Below are 16,280 nucleotides of genomic sequence, written 5' to 3' on the forward strand. Positions count from 1 at the left end.
ATAATAAGACCTCTGTTGTTTTTTTACTTTATACAGTAGTCCCCTCTTACCTGTAAGAGATATGTTCTAAGACACCCAGTGAATCCTGAAACTGTATATAGTACTGAACCCTATATACACCATGTTTTTTCTTATGCATACATGCCAATGATAAAATTTATAAATTAGGCAAATTCACAGATAGATTTACTCTTACCATGGATCTTAGCAACCACGGCATATTGTTTTTTCTTTCCCTGTGAAGTTGAGACCTCTCACCTTTTATGGCTTCTCTCTGGCATATTCAAATTGCTAGCATCACTACTCTTGAAATTTGGGACCATTAATAAGTAAAATAAGGATTACATGAACAGAAACACTGCAATATTGTGACAGTTGATCTGATAACCAAGATGGCTACTAAGTGACTAATGGGCAGGTAGTATGTGTGTGTGTGTGTGTGAGTGTATATATATATATATTAGGTAAAGGGGATGATTCACATCCCAGGCAGGACAATGTGAGATTTCATTACACAACTCAGAACGGCATGCAATTTAAAATTTATGAACTGTTTATTTCTGGAATTTTTTATTTAATATTATTGGGCCAGGGTTGACCACGGGCAACTGGAACCTCAGAAAGTGAAACCATAGATTCAGCAAAACTACTATCAGTTCTCCTAAGGCAACCTCGTCCTTTCCAGGGTCCTTCATTACCCTCTGTATGCTGATGATTTTTGACCTATAGCTGAGAGCCAGATCCAAGGTTTTCTGAGGCCTGAAGCTTACACAACTGGGAGACCCTCTTAAAAAAATTAATATGGCTGTTTATACATGAAATTGTTAGGGCCTGTCTGAGGTCCTTGACAGGGGATTTGCAAGAGACCTGAAGATTAACTTCATCGGCTTTGCAGCAAATTTGCCTCTGCTATAGCTGTATCTTAAACCCAGACTTTCTCTTACTACAGAACTATCTTCCTGTTGCCTACTGGGTATCTTTTTATTTAAGTCCCCCTTAAAATTAACAGCCCTACAGGTGAACTTGGTGACTCTCCTTCCTACTCCTCTACCACTATCACCAGAAACTTGTTAGTTTTCCTACATTCTCTAGATCAGGAAATAGCACTAGCATTCATCCAGTTGTAGAAGTTACCTCCATATCCAAGAAAACCATTAAGTCTTGACAAGTCATCTAAATAATTTGACATTCACATCTCTCTAGTTTATTTACTTTTCTCCAACTCTAATCCTACTCTAGTTCAGACCATCAACATCTTTCACCTAGATTTTTCCAGCAGCCACCTACTGGGTCTCCTATCCTCTAGTTTTGGCAACTTTCAAACAATTCTTCACATTCTAACCAAAGTTATCTCTCTAGAATACACATATGATCATATCATTCCCTGGCTTCAAATACTTTATTATACTGTACAAACTTCAATGCACATAAGAAATAACTTGGCAGTGTTACAAAAAAATTACAGATTTGGGGACTTAAACCCAGTGATTTTTACTCAGTAGATCTGGGGTAAATTATAGGAATGGGCATTTTTTAACAAAACTAGGTGATTCTAAGGTAGGCACTCCATACTTTAAGACACAATATTTACTGGCCTCTCAGTTCTCCTAAAATAGAGTTCAAACTCCTTAATGTGTCTCGCAATGCCCTGAACAATCTGGCCACTGCATACCTTTCCAGCTTTATTAGCGGCCATCACCTCCAGACCTTAGACTTAAGTTATACTGAATCCCACAGTCCATTTTTATAGAAAGCATACCCCTGCTATGCTCTGTTCTCCCCTGCTGATCCTACTCCATCTATCTATCTCTGCAGTTGAACCAGCCAAACACACACACCCTTCTGCCTTACTAATTCCTATTTTCCATTCAGTTTAGACATCAGTTGCTCTAGAAAGACAACTGATTCCCAAGTCGAGTTAAGTTCCCCTTCTAAGAGCTACTACAACCTCCTGTATTTTCCCCTTCACCGTACTTATCTAAAGTAGCCTACTGACTTATTTGTCTAACTGAATCACTGTCTTGTTCTCTAGTGAATCTCCCAGTGTTTAACACTGTACTTGGAATATAATAGGCACTCAATAAAAATTTACTGAATAAAAAAAATGAGTGACTTCTACTTAGAAGTATGAATGGAGTTAAGAGAAACAGGCTAAAAAATATTATTTATGTAATGGAAAATAGACTTCCGCCAAGATGGAGGCATAGGTGGAAACACTGTGCCTTCTCCCACAACCAAGTTTGGATACAACAAAAGTTTTGGAGAACTAAGACACACCCAGAGGCCAGAAAACCGAATTATACAGAAGTCCGACAGCTACGAACCGTTCAACGGGGACGGTAAGAGAGGCAGAGCCAGCAGCGGGGCAGGGTCGGGAAGGACAGACCTAGGAGCACAGGCAGCCCGGAACTAGTCGGGGTGTGGGGCAGACTGCCCAAGGCCCCACATTCGAGCGCAGTGAGACGGACCATGCAGGCCCCAGGGGGCGAACCCAGTGGTGGAGGGCAGACAGCGGTGGCACACTCGCGTGCAGTGGAGCGGGGCGCGTGACCCTGGTGACGGTGGTGGCTGCGGTGCTGGTGGGGGTCGCGGAGGCGGGCGCCGGAGGGAAGCCATTGTCCCTCTTTGACCCCGCCCCCACATACAACGTCACAACCCAGCGACTTAGTTGCCCTGTTCTAGTGAACATTTTAGGGCTCTGATCCTGCTATGGAACAGACACGAACAACCCGAAAGATGGCACAAGAAGAACTCAAAGTCCCAGAGCCAATAACTCTAAGTGACCAACAGATTGCCAGCCTCTCAGAAGCCCAATTTAAAACACTATTTATCAGGATGCTCACAGAATTGGTAGAGTACAGTCACAAATTAGAGGAACTTAGTCACAAATTAGAGGAACATATGAAGGCTAAACTAATTGAAATGAAGGGAGATGTCCAGGAAACCAATAGCGATGGAAAGGAAAATGGGACTCAAATCAAGGGAGTGGACCAGAAGGAAGAACGAAACATCCAACCAGAAAATAGTAAAGAAACAAGAATTCAAAAAAATGAGGAGAGGCTTAGGAACCTCCAGGACATCTTTAAACGTTCCAACATCCAGATTATAGGGGTACCAGAAGGGGGAAAGAAACAGCCACGAGTGGAAAACTTATTTGAACAAATAATAAAGGAGAACTTCCCCAGTCTGGCAAAGGAAATAGACTTCCAGGAAATCCAGGAAGCTCAGAGAGTCCCAAAGAAGTTGGACCCAAGAAGGAACACACCAAGGCACATCATAATTACATTAGCCAAGACTAAAATGAAGGAGAGAATCCTAGAAGCAGCAAGGGATAAGGGGACAGTCACCTACAAAGGAGTACCCATCAGACTGTCAGCGGATTTCTCAAAAGAGACCTTACAGGCAAGAAGGGGCTGGAAAGAAGTATTCCAAGTCATGAAATCCAAAGACCTACAGCCAAGATTGCTTTATCCAGCAAAACTTTCATTTAGAATGGAAGGACAGATAAAGTGCTTCTCAGACAAGGTCAAGTTCAAGGAGTTCATCATCACCAAGCCCTTATTATATGAAATGCTAAAGGGACTTATATAAGAAAAAGAAGATGAAAAATATCAACAGTGAAAGGACAGCAAACACACAGTTATTAACAACCACACCTAAAACAAAAGCAAACCAAGAGGACAGCTAGATCAGGAGTGGAACCATAGAAATGAAGAACACATGGAGGGTTAGAAACAGGGGTGTGGGAGGGGGAGAAGGGGGGAGAAGGCACAGAAAATAGCATAGATGGTAGGTAGAAAATAGATAGGGGGGAGGGCGAGAATAGTGGGGAAAATATAGAATCTAAAGAAGTTGAGACACGTGGTAATAAACTAAGGGGGGGAGAAGGGTGGGGGAGGGAGTGTGCTGGTGGAGGGGAATGAAGGGGGGAATAGAACAACTGTAATGGTATAATCAATAAACTATATTTTTTTAAAAAAGGAAAATACATATACCAATGAATGAGTGCCAGGAGGGACTATAGAAAAATAACCATAGTAAATGAAATAGGAAGAAAATAAACAAATTATTAAATAAGCAGTTCACAACAAAAAAATCCAAGTAACCAATAAGAATCAAAAAAATATTTATTCTCATTTTCAATGAGATAAATGCAAGTTAACCAATGGTATTATCATTCCATACCAATCAAACTGGCAAAGATTTAAGTCTGATAATACCAACTTTTGGCAGGGATGTAGAGAAATGAGGTCTCACACTGTGGATGGAAGGGTAAGCTGGAGGTATATTCCTAGAAACTCTAGAATATAAGTATAAGGATGTTCTTTTGCCATTGTTTATAATAGTGAAAAAATAAAAATAATCTAAATGTCCATCAATAGTGGCATATGTGTCAATGGAATACTTTGGAACATTTAAAAATAAATGAGTTAGCTTTGGCTGGCTAGCTCAGTTGGTTAAAACATCATCCCAATATGCCAAAATTGTGGGTTTGGTCCCCGGTCAGGGGACATACCAGAGGTAGCCATTGAATGCATAAATAAGGGGAATAACACAATGATAATTTTCTTTCTCTCCCTCCCCCCTCTCTAAAGTTCAATAAATAAAAAATTTAAAATTAATTAATTAATTACACACTTGAATATGGACAGTCCCCCACAATACAGAATATAAAATTAACATTAATTGTGCCAGTGTTGAGAAATCAGGAGTGAAAAAACAGGACCCAACAGAAAAAAAAAATAAAAGGGTAATGCTATAACTAACATTTGATTATCCCAATCTGCTTTTTCCAAAAAATTTCTTGTCGTTAAGTTTAATACATGATCCGCTGTTATACTACTATTTCTCACCTCATACAAATTCATTAAAATAAAACTTCTTTCAGCTTTACCAGTATTGACTGCAAAAGTACTACCTTTTTAGCTTTTTGTATAGTTGTTGGGATTGTAATATTGTTTGATTCTACATTAATATCTACAATCTCTTGAACATATTAAAATTAATTTTTAGTTTTTAATTTTTATTTATTGATTTTAGAGAGAAAAGGAAGAGAGAGAAAAGGAAGGAGGAAGGGAGGAAGGGAGAAAGAAAGAGAAACATCAATTTGTTGTTCCAGTTATTTAGGCATTTATTGGTTGTTTCTTGTATGTGCCCTGACCAGGGATCAAACCCACAACCTTGGCATATTGGGATGACTCTAACCAACTGAGCTACATGGCAAGAGCCTCATGTTTTAAAATTTCCCTTAAATGATAAGATTTTGCCCCACCATCTTTCCATAGTGAAGTTATTTCTTCATTAGGAAGGCCCAGAAGATGGTTCTAATAAATCAAAATAATTAAAATGCTTTGCTTCTAATAAAACACATAAATCCATTACTTTTTATTAACATACTCATAGGCAGAGCTTCACATTTATTTTTATTAAATGGAATGCTTTAAACTTATCTGACGAGTCTTTAACATGAGAGTCATGCTCTCTAATACCAGTTCTAAATTTTACAAAGCGTGTATGGTGCATTTGATTAATTTTTTTACTTTCTATATGCTAATGCATCTTGACTGCAATGCAGTTGGACATAATGAAAATTCTTCAAGAATGTTAATCATTAAAGCAAAGCCTTGCAAGAAATTAATGTTAGGTAATCCCTTTGCCAAACCAAAATTAAAAAATGAGTAAAATGCATATCTATATATGCATATATATAATCATATATATGCATAAATATGTATGATGCATATATATATTTATTTATAACATGAAGGATATGCCTGCCACAAAGAAGTGGCATTTTGTAAAATACATGCTGCCCATCTCAACCATAGTACCTGACCACTTTTAATAATTTCAATTTCAAATTTTTTAGCTACAGTTTCTAGCTTAATTTCATTTTTATTGGGTTGGAGATAAATTGAATAAATTTTACCCAGAATATTTTTAAACAATTGACTTATTTTATTTTAGATACTGAATTGTAATCAGTGATTTACACAGTGCCAAATGATGACTTCAGAAAAATTACCAACAAATTTGTAGTTCCTGCAGACTTTCTTCCCACTACTGTATGAACACCATTAGAACAAAAATGCAATTAAGTTCACTTTTAAATATTCATTATGAAAGCCACAGTTTTTTAAGGTTGATAATAATGTATTAGAAATATACCCTGTTGTGACTGATACCAATTCTTTTGAAGTAACAAATATTAACAGTACAGAAACTAATTTAAATGCATACTGGAGATTAATCACTAGGTGCCTTTCTTTAAAAGTATAGATGCCTAATCAATTATAGCACATATTGGCATTGTCTTCTATGATATTCTAAAATATCTTTGCATAATTTCCTTTGCAATTTATTCTGCTGCTCTTATTGCACTGTATCATGTATGTAAACAACTCCCTATATTGACTCCATTTTTCTCATTTAACTCTTTTGCCCCCTCACTATCAGACAAAGACCTATTATGTTTTACTGAACTATAAAGAGTATTAAAAACTTCTATGATAGCCCTGGCCAGTGTGGCTTAGTTGGTTGGACCATCTTCCTGTACACCAAAAGGTTGTGGGTTCAATTTCCAGTCAGGACACATATCTAGGTTGTGGGTTCAATCCCCAGTTAGCCTGAATGTGGAAAGGCAACCAATAGATATTTCTCTCTCACATCAATGTTTTTCTTTATCTCTAAAATCAGTAAACATTTTAAAAATTAAAAAAACTTCTATGATAGCACTGATGTCTTTATTTAATTTAAACACTTAATTGGAAATTGAGTCATTAATTGATTCATTTTGGATTCTAGTAGTCTTTTTGAAAAATCATGTTCCCCACCCTAGCTGGTGTGGCTCAGTGGATTGAGTGCTGGCCTGTGAACCAAAGGGTCACCAGTTCAATTCCCAGTCAGGGCACATACCTGAGTTGCATGCCAGATTCCCAGTAGAAGGCGCACAAGAGGCAACCACACATTGATGCTTCTCTCCCTCTTTCTCCTTCCTTTCCCCTACCTAAAAATAAGTAAATAAAATATTTAAAAATAAAAAATATGTTCCCTAATTTTTTTTGCAGAAGTTTGACTGCTAGATTTATCAGTACCATTTGGGCTTACTAAATATGCCCTCCAATCTTTGGACCAATGGATATTATTTTCTGCTGTCACTCCTAAATGTTGAATTGTCAAACAATCCTTACATCCATTCTTTTATTTCAAGCCATTTGTACTGTTCTGAAAATGATAATACCGTTTTTCATTCCAACAATCTGGAAGCACAAGGCTATCTCTTTCTTCCTTTGATGAACATAATGGCTTTTCTTCAATGATTGGTCATTCGTGATTTTGAGATTTGTTTCCATTAGCATAGGTATCCAGCAATTTTTACTCCTATTATTATTTTCTGTGTCTATTTTAAAGTTCAGATTTTAAAAAAACAATAAATCACTCTATCACTTTGGTATTTTAGTAATCTGAATCTGAAAAACAATTTTGTTATGTTAATAAATTCACAATACTACTTGGGGGCTGACATAAAAATTGTGTTAATTATTATAATATGATTATAACTTTTACTTTAACTATTGGGGCTTTACTTGTTTAGCTATTGATTCTGAGATATGCTTTATGCAAATTTGTTTGGTTTTTATTGTTTGTTTTTAATGGAGCTGATAACATTACACTGTCATAAACCAAGGACTGGTTTCTCTTTAAAAGTTTCATTTATTTATTTTTAGATGAGGGAAGGGAGGGAAAATGGAAAGGAGAAAGAGAGGGAGAGAAACATTGATGTGAGAAACATCAATTGCTTGCCTCTCTTACATGCCCTGACCAGAGACCACACCTGCAACCCAGGTGTGTACTCTGAACGAGTATCAAACCAGTCTTTTCACTATGTGGGATGATGCCCAACCAACTAAGCCTCAGAGGTCCAGGCAAGGTTCAGTTTTGGAAACTACTTTATACCCAGACAGTGGACGTTTCCCTTTGGTACAGAAGATTAATTGCTTTTCTTCTTTTGAACCTCACATACATATTGATTAATAGCTACCAAGAATGTTGACTATGAAGTACCATAGAAACTGATTTGAGAGGGGTATTAGATGTTTCTTTTTAATTTAGATTTTAACTTTAATTTTTTATTCTTTGACTTTAAGTAATTTTTTACTTTTTCAATTACAATTGACATACATTATTATATTAGTTTCAGGTGTACAACCCAGTGATTTGACATTATATAATTTACTAAGTGATCATCCTGACAAATCTCATGCCCAGTGACACCACACATAGTTACTACAATATAACTGACTATGTTCCCTATGCTGTAGTTTACATCCCATGACTATTCTGTAACTACCAATTTGTATTTCTTAATCCCTTCACCTTTTTCACATCCCCAACCATTCTCCCATCTGGCAAACATCAAAATGTTCTCTGTATCTGTCTATGAGTTTGTTTCTGTTTGCTTGCTCATATGTTTTTTAGATTCAGTATTGTGGATAGATATGTATTTATTGCCATTTTATTATTTGTATGTTTTATCTTTTTTCCATCTTCTTCTTAAAGAAGACCCTTTTTATGTAATACTGGTTGGTGGTAACAAATTCCTTATGCTTTTTCTGTCTGGGAAGCTATATGTCATTTGATTCTAAATGTTAGCTTTGCTGGATGTAGTAATCTTAGTTGTAGGTCCTTGTTTTTCATCACTTTGAATATTTCTTACCACTCCCTTCAGGCCTGCAAAGTTTCTGTTGAGAAGTCAGATGAGTCTTATCAGAAGACTAACTTCTTTTCTCTCGCTGCTTTTAAGATTCTTTGTCTTTGCCCTGGGTGGTGTAGCTCAATGGATTGAGCGCGGGCCTGCGAACCACAGGATCGAGGTTCGATTTCCAGTCAGGGCACATGCCTGGGTTGCAGGCCAGTTCCCAGTGGGGGACACATGAGAGGCAACCACACATTGATGTTTCTCTCCTTCTCTCCTTCCCTTCCCCTCTAAAGATAAATAAATAAAATATTTTTTTAAAAAAAGATTCTTTGTCTTTAACTTTGCCATTTTAATTATGATGTGTCTTGGTGTGGTCCTCTTTGGATTCATCTTCTTTGGGACTCTCTGTACTTCTTCAATGTGTATGTCTATTTCCTTCATCAGATTAGAGCAGGTTTCTGTCATTATTTTTTCACATAGATTTTCAATTCCTTGCTCATTTTCTTCTTCTGGCACCCCATGATGCAAATATTGGTACATTTGAAGTTCCCCCAAGACTCCTTATACTATCTTTATTCTTTGAATTCATTTTTTTAAAACTGTATTGATTTTTTAAAAATATTTTATTTATTTATTTAGAGAGAGGGAAAGGGAGGGAGAAAGAGAGGGAGAGAAACATCAGTGTGTGGTTGTCTCTCACATGGCCCCCACTGGGGATCTGGCCTGCAACCCAGGCATGTGCCCTGACTGGGAACCAAACTGGTTACTCTTTGGTTTGCAGCCCAAGCTCAATCCACTGAGCTACACTAGCCAGGGCTGTGATTTTTTTTTTTTTTTTGAGAGAGAGAGAGGAAAGGGAAGAGAGAGGGGGAAGATTATTTGTTCCACTTATTTATTAGTTGATTTATATATGTACCCATTCATTAGTTGATTTATGTATGTACCCTTACCAAGGATGGAACCCTTAACTTTGGCGTATCAGGATGACATCTAACCAGCTGAACTACCTAGCCAGAGCTGTATTCTTTTTTCCTTTTGTTATTCTGATTTGGTGTTTTCTGTTTCCTTATCTTCCAAATCTCTGATTTGATCCTCTGCTTCATCCTCCACTGTTGATTCCCTGTAATGTAGTCTTCATTTCTGACTGGTTCTTTTTTATGTTTTCTGGTTCAGTTTTTGTGTTTCCTATCTCACTGTTGAAGTTCTAAGTTCACCTACTCTTCCCCCAAGGTCCTTCAGCATCCTTATAACCATTGTTTTTAATTCTACATTTGATAGATTGCTTATTTTCATTTTAATTTTTTTGGAATTTTATTGCTTTCATTTGGGACATGTTTCTTTGCCACATTTTGGCAGCCTCCCTATATTTGTTTCTATGTATGAGGTAGAGCTACTACATCTCCCGGGGTTGGTAGTTTGGCCTTATATAATTAGTGTCCTGTAGTGACCAGTGTCACAGCCTCCCCATTCACCTGAGCTGGGAACTGCAGGTGAACCTTCCCCCACCATGTAGGCTATGCACACCCTCCTATTGTAGTTGAGCCTTGATTGCTATTGGCAAATCATAGGAGGGATCTACCCCCAAGCCAATTGGCTGCCAGGAGGCTGCAACAACTGACCACTGTGGAGGATCAGCTGTTTGGGGACTCACCCCACAGAGTGGACCCACCCCACAGACCAGGCCCACTTGAGCGGGGCTCTGGTGCCTACTGAGTCTTTCCCTTGAGTGTATGGCTTGTGGAAGTGGTTGGGTGTTGCTTTGACATTGTCTGAAACTGTTCACTGGGTGCATTGGCTCTGGGGCCTCCCCAGGAGTTGCAGGCCTAGGTGGGCTGCTACTGATGTTCTGACCAGGGTCACCCAACAGGAGCTACAGAGTGACCTGCAGGTGGCTAATAATTGTGTTGGGCTTGGAGGTGTCCAGGAGAGTCTAAGCTGCAAACCAAGGCTGGTGCTGCTAGTGCTAGTCTTGGGGCCACTTAGTGAGAAATATGGGACATAAAGGCCAGATGCTGCTTGTCTGAGAAATTTTAGAAAAGTCTGAAGCATGAAGTATGTTTGTATGAGAAAGCCACTGGAAACAGTTTGGGTGGGCCCAAAAGTTGGGTGAAGCATGGTCTTGGAATCACCAGGACAGGGTGAACAGCTTTAGCCAGGTTGATGGAGATTCAGATATGGCACCCACCTGCCAGCTCTGTGGGAGGGGTTCAGAAAAGGAACAATAGACTGTGCCAGCACTTCTCTCTAGGAAAAACCTTCCTTTCCAGCTCTCACCCTGATGCCACATAATTCAGTTCTTCCCCATATGTCCCTGGTGCCTTTTGAGCTGCTGCTCTAGCACTAGAGCTCAGAGTGAGTGAGTCCAAGTAAGCCAGCATGAAGGTCTTTTAAGAGGAAAGCCTGGGATGCCAGAAGTCCTTCATCTCACCCAATAACAATCAATGCTAATTTTTACACCCAGAAGTTATGGAGACTTCTCTACCTGGCCCTGGAACCCTGGGCTGGGGGCCTGGTGTGGAGCTTGGACCCCTAGCTCCTCGGGGGGCGGGGGGGACCTGTGATTCCAAGACATCCCTCTTGATTTTTATCCACCACACATGGGTGTGGGCCCACCCATTCCACATCTCTGCCCCTCCTACCAGTCTCCATGTGGCTTCTTTATATCCTTAATTGGAGGACTTCTGTTCAGCTAGATTTCAGGCACCTCTGGATAATGACTGATCTGTAGTTCAGTTGTAATTCTGATGTGGTTGTGGGAGGATGTGAGTACTGCATTTACCTACACCACCATCTTGACCATAAGCTCAAAAATAGCATGAATTTTAAACTAAAATAGTTATGTTGCTTTCTTATACCTATACCTTCAGTATGATTTGCTATTTTCTAAACACCTATCAGTTTTGATTTTTCCAACAATATTTCATAAAAATCAGACTATAAATAAATACTTGATTATGATTTGAATCATCAAAAGAGACACAGTCACTAAAAAAGTATAGTTCAGACATAGGTGTTGGTTGATATTTTTGTTTAAGTTAACCAGTAAGACAAAAGTAAAACAGTGAAAAAGTATGTTGGAACATCATTCATGAATTGGGTAATAGTTTTCAAATACTGTTAGAATTCTTCCTCAATTTTTTGTGCTACTAACAATGTCAGGCCACGTGACAAAAAGTTTAATTCTACATTATCAATATTTTCTCCACAAGCCTGTACCTATTTTTGTAAATAAGGCTTTATGGGAACACAGCGATACACATTTTAAATGTAAGAGTTCCAGGTAGTTGAGACAAAGATTACACATACTGGAAAACCTGAAATATTTACCATTTGGTCATTTACAGAAAAAGTTGCAGATAATTGGTCTAGAAAATCAATAAAACATAAACCAAGCCTGATCTGTAGCATTTGCCAATTTCCATGGTGTAAACATTCCCTTTGCCGCCAATTTTATGCTACAAATGTGACATCTGTTAACACAGAGTTGGGAATAGATACATATATTACACAGTATTTCCATCCTACAGATGGACAACTTCAAGAGCAAAGTTACTAGTAAAATGAAGTTTAAAAAGTGATGAATTTTGAGTTCTTACCNGGGGGCAGAATGGTGGGGGAGGGAGGGTGCGGGTGGAAGGGATTGAAGGGGGGAATAGAACAACTGTAATGGTATAATCAATAAAATATATTAAAAAAATATTAAAAAAAAAAATAAAAAAAATAAAAAGTGATGAATTTTGAGTATTTACCTGTCTTAACATATTTAACTACAAATTTGTAAAATTTGATTTTTAATAGTGGTTATGCTTATTAAGTGGCTTATAAAATCCATGAAAATTTAGCAAGTTATCCTTGCAAACTGGTAAAAGCCAACTGTGTGTACTACTGACTCTATTTTCTTTTTAAGTTTTAATTACTGGTATTTACTTTTAGAGAGAGGTGAAGTGAGGGAGAGAAACATCAATGTGTGAGACATATATTGATCAGTTGCCTCTCACACGCCCCCAGCTGGGGACCTCGCCCACAACCCAGGCATGTGCCCTGACTGGGAATCCAGCCAGCGACCTTTCTGTTCACAGGCTGGCTGGCGCTCAATACACTGATCCACACCAGCCAGGGCTACTAACTCTATTTTCAAAAGGGCGCCAAGGGAGGCTTTGGGAGAGCAAGTAATCAGCCTAAGTTGGTAAGTGACAGAAGCAAGATTCAAATATAGGTCCAAAACACTGACCCAGATTAGGCTTCTTGGTGAATAAGGGCCATTATTGACTTCTTTTTATTTTTTTTAAGATTTTATTTATTTATCTTTAGAGGGGAAGGGAAGGAGAGAAGGAGAGAAATATCAATGTATGGTTGTTTCTCATGAGTCCCCTGCTGGGAACTGGCCTGCAACCCAGGTATGTGCCCTGACTGGGAATCGAACCGCGATCCGGTGGTTCGCAGGCCTGCACTCAATCCACTGAGCTACACCAGCCAGGGCGACTTCTTTTTAAATTATAATTTGTAGGGGGGATCTATTGAGGTAACTCCACATACAAAAGAATGCATTTTCTTGATATTGCATACTGTCTTACTCTGTGAAAAGTTAGAGCTGTTGGAGAACTTGGAGGTTTGCCCTTATCCTACTCCTTTACTTACTGAGAGGAAATTCAGCTCTACTGAGGTGAAGCGACTTGATGTCAAGCGGTTGAGACTGGATTGATTTATAGCTCTTTTCACTACACAGCACGGCTTACTCTAAAATACCCACCCTGCAATGAACCTACCCCGAAATCACCAGGAACCTGGTTGGGGACTGGCCTAGTTGAGCCTAGGGCAAACCTCCCAGGTGCGCTCCTGAGTCAACCTGCGGTAACTCTGAGTCAGAGAGTTAATTACTGCCAAACTAGGGAAGCACAAAGCCCAGGGCGGTCAAGATACGTGGATTCCTCAGCAAGCACCACGGAGAATTAGACCAGGCCTCAGGAAAAGCAGCCCCGCCTCTCAACACAGCCAACAAGGCACTCGGCTAAGCAACCCCAGCAGCTGCGAAGGGACGGCATGCCACGGGTGGCGCGCACGCTCGCCCCGAGGCCGCAAGGGAGGCGGGCTGGCGTGCGCGCCCTTGAGGCGGTGGGCGGGGTTCAGGGCGGGGCTCCGAGCCAGACCGGGGCGGGGCCGAAGGAGCTGTAGGTGCTGCTGCTAGGTCGCGACAGGTGCGCGAGTCAGAGCGCCTGGGACTTGTGGCAGGGCTGGGAGCAGTGCAGAGAAAAGACCGCTTTTAGTCAGGTAAGGGCCTTCTCTTTTCATATCCTCCACAGCCGGAGAGTGCGGGGAGACCTCGGCTTTCCTCCGCTCCTTCTTTCTCCCTCGACTTCTGGGGCGAGGGGAGCACAAGAGGGATCCCCTTACCCTAGAACGAGGGAGTGGAGGAACCGCTGCTCTCTGCTCTTTCCTCATTTTTGGGTGCTGCTCTGGGATTGGAAGCAATTATATGGGGTTGAACCTTTGCTGCCTGAGGGCGGCAAAGGAACTCCTGCCAAAGGAACTCCTTTTTTTTTCTTAATTTATAGATTTTTTTTTTTAGAGTGCGAGAGGAAGGGAGAGAGAGGGAGGAAGGGAGGAAAAGAGGGACTGAGGAAGGGAGAGAGAGAAAGAGAAACAAGTATTTGTTGCTCTACTTACTAATGCACTCATTGGTTGTTTCTTGTATATGCCCTGACCAGAGATGGAACCCTGCAACCTTGGCATATCAGGAGGACACTCCAACCAATTGAGCTACCCACCAGGGCAAGAACACTCCTTTTTAACTATACATATATTTTTGGTGTGGTAGAGGAAGGTGGTAGTTCATCCGAATTCAATATCCCAGGGAAATAGTATTATGATATTCAACGCTCTTTTCCCTTCTTCATTTTCAGCCATTCCCTCCCTTTTCTATTTTTCTGCCCTTCCATTCTGCCAGTTGAACTCTTTTTAAGAGTTCAACTTACATCACTTACATCCTTTGGAGGTATGTTGAGACTATAGCAGTCCTTGCAGCTGGATGTATCATCCCCGAATTGCCATCCTGTATGTATTGCTGGCACCTGTCACCAATGTACATAGCTGTTAATATAAGGTAACTGTACACCCCTGGCTACACCTACTAAACTTGAAGTTGTAGGTGCTAGGAGTAAACCATCTGGCACCCGTCCTTGCCTCCTTCTGGTGCTTACAACAGAGTTTAGCTGATCCTGGTGAGAGATATTGGAACTACTATTGTCTTTCATTTAATTCCAGGTTTCAAAAAGCTGCCTAATCCAGATGGTTCTATCAACTTGACTTTTCTAGTTAATATACTCAGGGAGTTATCAGCCTTTAAGACAATGCCTCTTTAGGGAAGAGGTCTTTTGCCTGAGAGTCTTTCTTTTGCTCTTGATTTAAGTGGTTAAATGGAATACTTTTTATCTGCATAGTTACTAATACTATTCACAAATGATAAATATTTTAGGAACTGTGAAATAACACTTTCTTCTGAGGTCTGATATAGACACAAAAGAAAATGACCCTCAATAAATATTTCTAAGTTCCTGTGGAGTTATATCCTGGATGAAGGATGATCGTGTTTTAAAAGGTAGACCTTAAGAAGTTATAGAGTTAGCAGCAGAGATGATTTTAAATTAAAAAGAAATAGAAAAACACTTAACATGGCAATAGGTAATTCCTGTAGAAACTTTTTTTTTGGACAAAACATTTATTGAGTGCCTCCGGTTTTGTCAGTCCTACTGTGGATTCAAAGTTCCAAATGTCCCTACAATAAAAGAGCTTAAAATCAGATGAGTTAGGCAGATCAGTGGGTACAACGTACAGTATTAGAGAGGTCAGTGCTGTACTAGAGGTCAGCCCAGAGTGCTATGGGAGCATAAAGAATAGTTCATTTTTAATTCTGTCTTCTAGTTTTCCTTAAAAACAAAACAGTAAACAATCACAACAGTAAAAAACCTTTAAGTAATAGGGTTCTCTTTAATTCATGAATTTGTATCATATTTCTTACCTTGTGTTCTGTCAACATTAAGGCCTCTTGAAAGTGGGATTAGGTCCTGTTGTTAATCCCTTAGCAGTTCAGTAAATGGTTGGTGGAGCTGTTTTCACTGTTCTGTAATGGGCCTGGAAGTGTTGATATCAGGCAGTCCCTGAACTGTGGAGCTACTGGGAAGACAATAGAGTATTGGCAACATTAGTAAAGCAGTGCCATTTTGTAAAAATTGCTCCATTGCGTAACTTTGTTTAACTTGGTGCCTTCAAACTTTGTTCCAGACTCTGGTTAAAAGGTGGACCAAATTTCAACCTTCTAATAATTCTGAGAAGAGAAAACTTCAGAAGTGAAAACAATTCTGTTAACAACACATCTTGGTAACAGAGGATACTTTTTCTTGCTAAGGTGTCCTCAAAATCTTTTTCTTTCTTTTTTTTCTTTGGAGGTGGGGATAGGGTGGGAAGATGGGTGTAGAAGGAAAGGTCAGAAGTATTAGGGTTTTTGTAGAGTTTTGAAGATCTAAAGTCTATAGTTAGTTGTACAGATAGTAGTTGTTTTATTTGGTAATTTGAGCCACGGTACTTG

General features: G+C 39.5%; 1 protein-coding gene across 2 annotated transcripts in view; it reads left to right on the forward strand.

Annotated features, from left to right (window-relative positions):
• The first annotated feature begins 13,851 nt into the window (after positions 1–13,851).
• The window catches only part of LIMA1 (LIM domain and actin binding 1), an 82,604-nt gene continuing 80,175 nt past the window's right edge, over positions 13,852–16,280 (forward strand). For both annotated transcript variants that reach the window (XM_037031045.1, XM_037031046.1), the window contains exon 1: positions 13,852–13,966. The gene's annotated coding sequence lies outside the window, so the exon portion shown is untranslated. The remainder of the gene's footprint in view (positions 13,967–16,280) is intronic.

Source organism: Sturnira hondurensis, unplaced genomic scaffold (assembly GCF_014824575.4).
Source record: "Sturnira hondurensis isolate 20B ecotype Veracruz unplaced genomic scaffold, ASM1482457v3 Scaffold0020903, whole genome shotgun sequence".
In the NCBI taxonomy this organism is placed as follows: Eukaryota; Metazoa; Chordata; class Mammalia; order Chiroptera; family Phyllostomidae; genus Sturnira; species Sturnira hondurensis.